This window comes from Arachis hypogaea, chromosome 4, assembly GCF_003086295.3.
Source record: "Arachis hypogaea cultivar Tifrunner chromosome 4, arahy.Tifrunner.gnm2.J5K5, whole genome shotgun sequence".
Classification (NCBI taxonomy): Eukaryota; Viridiplantae; Streptophyta; class Magnoliopsida; order Fabales; family Fabaceae; genus Arachis; species Arachis hypogaea.
Window position 1 is genome coordinate 53,588,286 of NC_092039.1, and position 11,369 is coordinate 53,599,654.

An 11,369-nucleotide genomic window follows, 5' to 3' on the forward strand; every position below is an offset into this window, starting at 1 on the left:
GGCCTTAGGTGCCATTAATGGTAATGAAAAAGCAAAAAGCTATGCTTTTACCACACCAAACTTAGAAAACTGCTCGCCCTCGAGCAAGAGAAGAAAGAAAAGATGATGAAGAAGAAGAAGAGATGGAGGGATGTGTGTATTCGGCTATATGGGTGGGTTTGGGTGGGAAAGAGTTTTGAATTTTGAAGGTGAGTGGGGAAGAGTGGATAGAAGTGAGTGGTGAATGAAAATTGGGAATTGTGACATGGGGAATTCAAATCACAAAAATAGGATTAGAAGGTAAGGTGGGAATATAGTAGGTGGGGATCCTGTGGGGTCCACAGATCCTGAGGTGGGGATCCTGTGGGGTCCACAGATCCTGAGGTGAAAAGAAATACCATTCCTTCACCATATAGGCATGTAAATTGCCTCCATGCATCATTCTGGCGTTCAAACGCCCATTGGTGCATGTTCTGGGCGTTAAACGCCCATGTGATGTATGTTTCTGGCGTTGAACGCCAGTTTCATGCTTGTTTCTGGCGTTCAGCGCCAGTTTGTCCTCTCTGTGCACCTTCCTGGCGTTTAACGCCAGGTTGTTGCTTGTTTCTGGCGTTCAGCGCCAGAATGGTGCACGTTCTGGCGTTAAACGCCGGCCAGATGCACCTTACTGGCGTTGAACGCCAGCCCGTGCATCCTCCAGGGTGAAAAAAAATTTTTTTTTCTTCTGTTTTTGACTCCGTTTTTATTTTTTTTGATTTTTTCGTGACTCCTCATGATCATGTACCTAATTAAACATAAAAATAACAAAGAAACAAAATAAAATAAAATTAGATAAATAAAATTGGGTTGCCTCCCAACAAGCGCTTCTTTAATGTCAATAGCTTGACAGTGGCTCTCATGGAGCCACAAGGTGATCAGGTCAATGTTAGTGTGTAGTCCCCACACCAAACTTAGAGTTTGGATATGGAGTTTGAACACCAAACTTAGAGTTTGGTTGTGGCCTCACAACACCAAACTTAGAGTTTGACTGTGTGGGCTCTTCTTGACTCTGAACTGAGAGAAGCTCTTCATGCTTACTCTCTTTTGTCACAGAGGGATGGCCATGTGCTTTAAACACAAGGTAGTCCCCATTCAATTGAAGGACTAACTCACCTCTGTTGACATCTATCACAGCTTCTGCTGTGGCTAGGAAAGGTCTCCCTAGGATGATGCATTCATCATCTTCCTTCCTAGTGTCTAGGATTATGAAATCAGTAGGAATGTAAAGGCCTTCAACCTTTACTAAAACGTCCTCTACCATTCCATAGGCTTGTCTCAAAGACTTATCTGCCAATTGTAATGAGAACAAGGCAGGTTGTACCTCAATGATCCCCAGCTTCTCCATTACAGAGAGTGGCATAAGATTTATCCCTGACCCCAGATCACATAGAGCCTTTTCAAAGCTCATGGTGCCTATGGTGCAAGGTATTAAGAACTTGCCAGGATCTTGTTTCTTTTGAGGTAGAGTTTCCTGAATCCAAGTATCTAAGTCACTAATGAGCAAGGGAGGTTCACTTTCCCAAGTCTCATCACCAAATAGCTTGGCATTCAGCTTCATGATAGCTCCTAGATATTGAGCAACTTGCTCACCAGTCACATCTTCATCCTCTTCAGAGGATGAATAATAGTTAGAGCTCATGAATGGCAGAAGGAGATTTAATGGAATCTCTATGGTCTCTGTATGAGCCTCAGATTCCTCAGGATCCTTAATAGGAAGCTCCTTCTTGCTTGAAGGACGTCCCAGGAGGTCTTCCTTACTGGGATTTTCGTCCTCCTCCTCCTTGATGCATTCGGCCATGTTGACTAAGTCAATGGCTTTGCACTCTCCTTTTGGATTTTCTTCTGTATTGCTTGGGAGAGTACTGGGAGGAGTTTCAATAACTTTCTTACTCAGCTGGCCTACTTGTGCCTCCAAATTTCTAATGGAGGATCTGGTTTCATTCATGAAACTGAAAGTGGCCTTTGACAGATCAGAGACTATATTAGCTAAATTAGAATTATTTTGTTCAGCATTCTCTGTCTGTTGCTGAGAAGATGATGGATATGGCTTACTATTATTCAGCCTATTGCGTCCACCATTGTTAAAGCCTTGTTGAGGCTTTTGTTGATCCTTCCAGGAGAAATTTGGGTGATTTCTCCATGATGGGTTATAAGTGTTTCCATAAGGTTCACCCAAATAATTAACCTCTGCCATGGCAGGGTTCTCAGGATCATAAGCTTCTTCAGAAGCTGCCTCTCTAGTAATGTTGGATGCATGTTGCAATCCATTCAGATTTTGAGAGATTATGTTGACCTGTTGAGTCAACATTTTGTTCTGAGCCAATATGGCATTCAGAGCATCAATTTCAAGAACTCCTTTCTTCTGAGATATCCCATTATTCACAGAATTCCTCTCAGAGGTGTACATGAACTGGTTGTTTGCAACCATGTCAATGAGTTCTTGAGCCTCTTCAGGCGTTTTCTTCAGGTGAATAGATCCACCTGCAGAATGATCCAGTGACATTTTCGAAAATTCAGAGAGACCATAATAGAATATATCTAACATGGTCCATTCTGAAAACATGTCAGATGGACATCTTTTGGTCAGCTGCTTGTATCTTTCCCAAGCTTCATAGAGGGATTCACCATCTTTTTGCTTGAAGGTTTAAACATCCACTCTCAGCTTCCTCAGCTTTTGAGGAGGAAAGAACTTATCTAAGAAGGCAGTAACCAGCTTATCCCAAGAGTTCAGGCTGTCCTTAGGTTGTGAATCCAACCATATTCTAGCTCTGTCTCTTACAGCAAAAGGGAAAAGCATGAGTCTGTAGACTTCAGGATCAACTCCATTCGTCTTTACAGTCTCACAGATCTGCAAGAATTCAGTTAAAAACTGATAAGGATCTTCAGATGGAAGTCCATAAAACTTGCAGTTTTGTTGCATTAATGCAACTAGTTGAGGCTTAAGCTCAAAGTTAGTGGCTCCAATGGCAGGAATGGAGATGCTTCTTCCATCAAACTTGGATGTTGGCTTTGTGAAGTCACCAAGCATTCTCCTTGCATTATTATTATTATTATTATTTTCGGCTGCCATCTCCTTCTCCTGTTCGAAAATTTCTGAAAGGTTATTTCTGGATTGTTGTAATTTAGCTTCTCTTAATTTTCTCTTCAGAGTCCTTTCAGGTTCTGGATCAGCTTCAACAAGAGTGCCTTTATCCTTGTTCCTGCTCATAAGAGAGAGAAGAAAACAAGAAAAGAAAAAGGAATCTAGTATAGAGATTCCCTTATGTTAGTAGAAGAAGAAAGGGGTAGAAGAAGAGTGGAAAAGAAACACAACTGTGAGGATGGCAGAGATGTGAGATGAGATGTTAGGATATGAGTGAAGAGAGGTGAAGTGTTAGTAATTAAATAATTAAATAGAAGAAGATAAGAGAAGAGAGAGAAGAATTCGAAAATAATTTTAGGAAAAGAGTTAGTGATTTTCGAAAATTAGAGATAAAATATAATTAAAATTAAAATTTAAAACAAAAAGAATTTTTGAAAAAGAGAGGGAGAATTTTCGAAAATTAGAGAGGGAAAAGTAGTTAGGTGGTTTTGAAAAAGATAAGAAACAAACAACAAGTTAGTTAGTTGATTGAAAAAGATTTGAAATCAAATTTTGAAAAAGATAAGAAGATAAGAAGTTAGATAAGATATTTTGAAATCAAATTTTGAAAAAGATAAAATTTTTGAAAAAGATAAGATAAAAGTTAAAAAGATTTATTTTGAAAAAGATATTTTTGAAAAAGATTTAATTTTAAAAATTACTTGACTAACAAGAAACTACAAGATAAGATTCTAGAACTTAAAGATTGAACCTTTCTTAACAAGAAAGTAACAATCTTCAAATTTTTGAACCAATCACATTTAATTGTTAGCTAATTTTCGAAAATTTGATATAAAGATAAGAAAAAGATTTTTGAAAATATTTTGAAAAAGATTTTTTTGAAATTTTCGAAAATTATATAAAAAATGAAAAAGATATGATTTTTTGAAAAAGATTTTGAAAAGATAAGATTTTTTTTTTAAAATTGAAATTTTGACTTGACTTGTAAGAAACAACTAATTTTTAAAATTTTTGACCAAGTCAATCCCAAAATTTCGAAATTTTTGGAGGGAAATAAGGAAAAGATATTTTTGAAATCAAATTTTGAATGAAAAACACAAAAATGACCCAAAACATGAAAATTTTGGATCAAGACACAAGATGCATGCAAGAATGCTATGAATGTCAAGATGAACACCAAGAACACTTTGAAGATCATGATGAACATCAAAAACATTATTTTGAAAAATTTTTGATGCAAAGAAAACATGCAAGACACCAAACTTAGAAATTTTTAATGCATGGAAAATATGAATGCAAAAATGCACATGAAAAACAACAAAAGACACAAAACAAGAAATCATCAAGATCAAACAAGAAGACTTGTCAAGAACAACTTGAAGATCATGAAGAACACTATGAATGCATGAGATTTTCGAAAAATGCAAGAAAAATTTTGAAAGCATGCAATTGACACCAAACTTAAAAATTGACACAAGACTCAAACAAGAAACACAAAATATTTTTGATTTTTATGATTTTCTAATTTTTTTGTATTTTTATTAATTTTTTTTTCGAAAATATAGTTTGGAAAAACGAAAAATAAAAAGAAAAATTTTTGAAAAAGATTTTTGAAAAGAAAATTACCTAATCTGAGCAACAAGATGAACCGTCAGTTGTCCATACTCGAACAATCCCCGGCAACGGCGCCAAAAACTTGGTGGACGAAATTGTGATCACTATTCTTTGATTTGCATTACTGTTGTGTTGTGGAATTTAGGATTTTTGGCATGAGTGGACACAACTCCGTTCAACTAACCAGCAAGTGTACTGGGTCGTCCAAGTAATAAACCTTACGTGAGTAAGGGTCGAATCCACAGAGATTGTTGGTATGAAGCAAGCTATGGTCACCTTGTAAATCTCAGTCAGGCAGATTAAAATAGTTTATGGGTTTTCGAAAATAGAAATAAAGGATAGAAATAAAAGGGATAGAAGACTTATGCAGATTCATTGGTAGAGGTATCAGTTAAGTATATGCAGATGCTGTATGGCTCAAGGACACCTGCTCTCCTACTGCTTCTACTTAATCCTTCTTACTCCTTTCCATGGCAAGCTTTGTTTAGGGGTTCACCATCAACTGTGGCTACTTTCTTCCTCTCGGGGAAATATCCTGTGCGGCTGTCACTCGCACAGCTAACCAGTCTGGAGGCATCACCCATGGCTGATGGCTACATCCCATCCTCGCAGTGAAAACTAATGCTAACGCACTCTGTCACAGTACGGCTAATCACCGGTTGGTTCTCGCTCCTACTGGAATAGAATCCCTCTTTTGCGTCTATCACTAACGCCCAGCAGGTTAAAGTTTGAAGCACGTCACAGTCATTCATTACCGGAATCCTACTCGGAATACCACAGACAAGGTTAGACTTTCCGGATTCCCAGGATCCTACTCGGAATACCACAGACAAGGTGAGACTTTCCGGATCCTCATAAATGCCGCCATCTATCTAGCTTATACCACGAAGGTTCTGTTGGGGAATCTAAGAGATATGCATTCAAGCTCTGTTGCATGTAGAACGGAAGTGGTTGTCAATCACGCGCGTTCATAAGTGAGAATGATAATGAGGGTAATCTAACTCATAACATTCATCATGTTCTTGGGTACGAATGAATATCTTGGAATAAGAATAAGAGAGATTTGAATAAAAGATAATAGAATTTCATTAATACTTGAGGTACAGCAGAGCTCCACACCCTTAATCTATGGTGTGCAGAAACTCCACCGTTGAAAATACATAAGCAAAGAGTTCAGGCATGGCCGAATGGCCAGCCCTCCCTAACATGATCACAGGATTCAGAATTCAATCCAGGATGTCTAATACAATAGATAAATGTCCTATATATACTAGACTAGCTACTAGGGTTTACATGAGTAAGTAATTGATGCATAAATCCACTTCCGGGGCCCACTTGGTGTATGCTTGGGCTGAGCTTGATTAATTCACGAGCTAAGGCATTTCTTGGCGTCAAACTCCAGGTTATGACGTGTTTTGGGCGTTCAACTCCGGATCATGACGTTTTTCTGGCGTTTAACTTCAGACAGCAGCGTGTACTTGGCGTTCAACGCCAAGTTACGTCGTCATTCTTTAAATAAAGTATGGACTATTATATATTTCTGGAAAGCCCTGGATGTCTACTTTCCAAAGCCGTTGAGAGCGCGCCAATTGGAGTTCTGTAGCTCCAGAAAATCCATTTCGAGTGCAGGGAGGTCAGATTCCAACAGCATCAGCAGTCCTTTTGTCAGCCTTCTTCAGAGTTTAGCTCAAATCCCTCAATTTCAGTCAGAATTTACCTGAAATCACAGAAAAACACACAAACTCATAGTAAAGTCCAGAAATGTGAATTTAACATAAAAACTAATGAAAACATCCCTAAAAGTAGCTCAAACTTACTAAAAACTATATGAAAACAATGCCAAAAAGCGTATAAATTATCCGCTCATCAACCCCCATAATTAATTACCTCAAAACAGAAACTCTCCCTACAAATGAAAAAGAGGCAAAGAGGTTAAAAAGAGAAGCACAGTACTACACTATCATAAACAACACACTGTACAAAAGAGGGATCTCAATACCATTGTTAAAGTGCGTACCGACTTCCAACACAAAGGAAGTCTTGGAGGAAGTACAAAGCGGCATTTGTGGCAACCATCTTGGAGCGTAAGCTCTCACCAAAAAGGTACTCCGGGCGGGATTCTATTGGCCAACTCTACAAAGGGAAGCTACAGAATTTGTAAAGACATGTCCACCATGTCAGAAGCATGCCAACTTTCACATCGCCCCGCCAGAAAAACTCATCAGCGTGACCTCACCCTGGCCATTTGCAAAATGAGGACTCGATCTTCTCGGACCCTTTCCACAGGGATCGGGACAAGTAAAATTCCTCATAGTAGGGGTAGACTATTTCACGAAATAGATCGAGGCAGAACCTCTAGCCAACACCACTGCTCAAAGAAGCCGAAAATTCCTATATAGGAAGATCGTTACAAGGTTCGGGGTCCCATACACCATCACCACAGACAATGGCACCCAATTCACAGATGCAGACTTCAGAAAACTAGTGGCCGACTTGAATATAAAACACCAGTTCACCTCCGTCGAGCATCCCCAAGCCAATGGACAAGTCGAAGCGGCCAACAAAGTCATATCGGCCGGGCTGAAATGGAGACTGCAAGAAGCAAAGGGGGCTTGGGCCGAGGAACTTCCACAAGTTCTATGGGCGTATCGAACAACCCCCCATTCTACTACAAATGAATCACCATTTTGATTAGCATACGGAGTGGAGGCAATGATTCCAATAGAAGTCGAGGAAGGGTCTCCCTAAGTAGTCCACTACAATGAACAAACCAATTCTCAACTTCAAAGAGAAGAGCTCGACCTTCTTTCGAAAATCCAAGAAAAAGCTCAGATCAGAGAAGAAGCACTAAAGCGGCGAATGGCTTCCAGGTATAATCAAAAGGTAGTGCCAAGAGGTTTCGCTGAGAATGATCTCATCTTAATCCGAAATGATATTGGAACAACTTGACCCGGAGAAGGAAAGCTGGCAGCCAACTGGAAAGGACCCTACCGAGTCACAGAAGTACTTGGGAAGGGCTACTACAGACTGTCCAAACTTGAGGGACGAGAACTCCCCAGATCATGGCATGCCTGTAACCTAAGAAGGTACTATAGTTAGGAAAGGTAAGAGATCTCATCACAAGATGCACTCTTTTTCCTGAAAAGGTTTTTTAATGAGGCGTCAAGATTAAGATTTAATCCGACTTAAGGGTATGAAAAACTCCTGCCCATATATATTTGCACTTTCTTTAAATAAAATACATTTCAGATATTCTACAAATTCCCAAGACGCATTAATCTGAAGCATTCATTGTCCGATTATAAAGCAACGGATCGAACAGAAAGTGAAGAACAGATTCACTGTACGATCTCGATAGGAATGATCGACCGACAAAGGTGAAAACGTGATTCACCTAAAGGTCGATTAAACCAGGACAGAAACCACCATCTACAAATTGGCAAAGATGAACACAGAATAATGCAAGAAGTTATTGAAAGTGATCCCAAAAAGAACCTGACGAGGTCTTATGGATTGCTATATAATAACTTAAAAAGACTGGCCGACACTAAAAAGTCAGACCAAGTCAACCCAAGTTATCAGCAAATCCCTGGAAAGAGGTCTGGCCAACCCTATTAAAGAGGAATTGCTATAACTTAGAAGAGATTGACCTAACAAAGCCGGTCTCCTACAAGACAAGTTGTAAAAGTAATCCCTAAAAGAGACCTAACAAAGGTCCAAGAAAGAGGATTACAAAAACAACTTAGAAAAGATCGACCTAACGAAGTCGGTCTCCTACAAGACAAGTTGTAAAAGTAATCCCTGAAAGAGACCTAACAAAGGTCCAAGAAAGAGGATTACAAAAACAACTTAGAAAAGATCGACCTAATGAAGTCGATCTCCTACAAGACAAGTTGTAAAAGTAATCCCTGAAAGAGACCTAACAAAGGTCCAAGAAAGAGGATTACAAAAACAACTTAGAAGAGATCGACCTAACGAAGTCAGTCTCCTACAAGACAAGTTGTAAAAGTAATCCCTGAAAGAGACCTAACAAAGGTCCAAGAAAGAGGATTACAAAAACGACTTAGAAGAGATCGACCTAACAAAGTCGGTCTCCTACAAAACAAGATAATCCCTAAAAAGAGACCTGTACAAGGTCCAAGAAAGAGGATTATCAAATAACTCGACAGATCCCGACATGACAAAGTCGACCCGAAAAGATAAAGTTACAAAAGATAAATCCCTGAAAAAGACCTGAACAAAGGTCCAAAAAAGAGGATTATCGAGTAACTCAACGACGTCCGACATGACGAAGTCGGCCCAAAAAAAGATAAAGTTACAAAAGGCAAAACCTCAAAAGAGATCTGAACAAGATCTAAGAAAAAGGATCACTTAGTAACGAAACGGGGACCAACATGAAGAAGTCAGACTAAAGCTACAAAAAGTTATAAAAAGTAATCCCAAGGGGTTGCTCGAAAAGATCAATTGAGAAGATCAACCAACAGAGGGGAGATAACTCGACCCGATAGACCTCGACCTCGCCACAAAAGCAATCAAAAGAGGATGGATAAAAAACAACTCTGAAAATTCCAGGTAAATGCTAAAGAAAGCTGCAAGCAAGCATATCGTAGTTACCATAAAACAAAGACTCAACAGGCCGCTTGAAGCCAACCCCAAGAGCAAGAGAAACCATTTTGTTTTTCAAAATAAAGTTGCTAAAAGTAGCAACTGGAGTATCAACAGTCAACAAAACATCATTTACAAAAAAGAGTTCAAAGCCTACAAATCAGGCTATTTACACAAATACTTAAAAAAGGAGGTCAACCAAGATTTGGAGCCTTCTCGGTAGCATCAGTACGGGGAGAAGGAGGGCAAGACTGAATAGGCACAGCATCTACAGTTCCATCATCCCGGTTCAAAATCTGGCAATCCGGATCAGACATAACAGGAAGAACCGAGGAGGTCGACACTTTGACAGAAGGCACTGGGGGAGGGTCAGCATCATCATCATCCTGGTCATCAGGGAAAATCTTACCATCCCTCACAACATTCTCCAGGCTAAGGAGAGTAAGGTCGGCCTCAGGAGCAATAACTCGAACCTGCTCCTTCAGGTTCTTGTAGGCAGCAGTTACATTGTCAACAAGATGACCTTGAAGCTTGGAGTAATCAGCTCGGACGTTCTCCAACTCCTTCTTCAGACGCATTCCCTCCCGATAAGACGTGACATAGCTATCCTTATGCCTCAGTGCCGTGTCCTCAGCCAGCCTCACTGATGAGCGGATAATTTGTATACTTTTTGGCATTGTTTTTAGTATGTTTTTGATATGATCTAGTTAGTTTTTAGTATATTTTTATTAGTTTTTAGTTAAAATTCACTTTTCTGGACTTTACTATGAGTTTGTGTGCTTTTCTGTGATTTCAGGTATTTTCTGGCTGAAATTGAGGGACCTGAGCAAAAATCTGATTCAGAGGCCAAAAAGGACTGCAGATGCTGTTGGATTCTGACCTCCCTGCACTCGAAGTGGATTTTCTGGAGCTACAGAAGCCCAATTGGCGCGCTCTCAACGGCGTTGGAAAGTAGACATCCTGGGCTTTCCAGCAATATATGATAGTCCATACTTTGCCCAAGATTTGATGGCCCAAACCGGCGTTCAAAGTCACCTCAAGAAATCCCAGCGTTAAACGCTGGAACTGGCACCCAAATGGGAGTTAAACGCCCAAACTGGCATGAAAGCTGGCGTTTAACTCCAAGAAGAGTCTCTGCACGAAAAATGCTTCAATGCTCAGCCCAAGCACACACCAAGTGGGCCCGGAAGTGGATTTTTATGTCATTTACTCATTTCTGTACACCTTAGGCTACTAGTTCTTATAAGTAGGACCTTTTGCTATTGTATTAAAAAAGACTTTGGTAGCTATCTTCATTTTTATGCTATCTTAGATCATTGGGAGGCTGGCCATTCGGCCATGCCTAGACCTTATGCTTATGTATTTTCAACGGTGGAGCTTCTACACACCATAGATTAAGGTGTGGAGCTCTGCTGTACCTCGAGTATTAATGCAATTACTATTGTTCTTCTATTCAATTCCGCTTGTTCTTGTTCTAAGATATCACTTGTTCTTTAACTTGATGAATGTGATGATCTGTGACACTCATCATCATTCTCACCCATGAACAAAGTGACTGACAACCACTCTTGTTCTACAAGCAACTAAGGCCATAGTGAATGTCTCTTGGATTCCTGATTGCACGATGCATGGTTGATCGCCTGACAACCGAGTGCTCACCTGACAAACGAGCCAACCATTCCGTGAGATCAGAGTCTTTGTGGTATAGGCGAGAACTGATGGCAGCATTCAAGAGAATCCGGAAGGTCTAACCTTGTCTGTGGTATTCTGAGTAGGATTCAATGACTGAATGACTGTGACGTGCTTCAAACTCCTGAGGGCGGGGCGTTAGTGACAGACGCAAAAGAATCACTGGATTCTATTCCGGCCTGATTGAGAACCGACAGATGAATTCCGTTATGCTGTGACAGAGCATATGCAATCGCTTTCACTGAGAGGATGGGAGGTAGCCACTGACAACGGTGAAACCCTTGCTTAAGCTTGCCATGGAAAGGAGTAAGAAGGATTGGATGAAGGCAGTAGGAAAGCAGAGAGACGGAAGGGAAGGCAT

The 11,369-nt window shown here is 40.0% G+C and overlaps 1 non-coding gene across 1 annotated transcript; it reads left to right on the forward strand.

Annotated features, from left to right (window-relative positions):
* Window positions 1-2,579: 2,579 nt before the first annotated feature.
* On the forward strand, window positions 2,580-2,683 carry LOC112798779 (small nucleolar RNA R71). Its single transcript, XR_003200376.1, has one exon. It is a non-coding gene; the product is annotated as a small nucleolar RNA R71 (small nucleolar RNA).
* The last annotated feature ends 8,686 nt before the right edge of the window (window positions 2,684-11,369 follow it).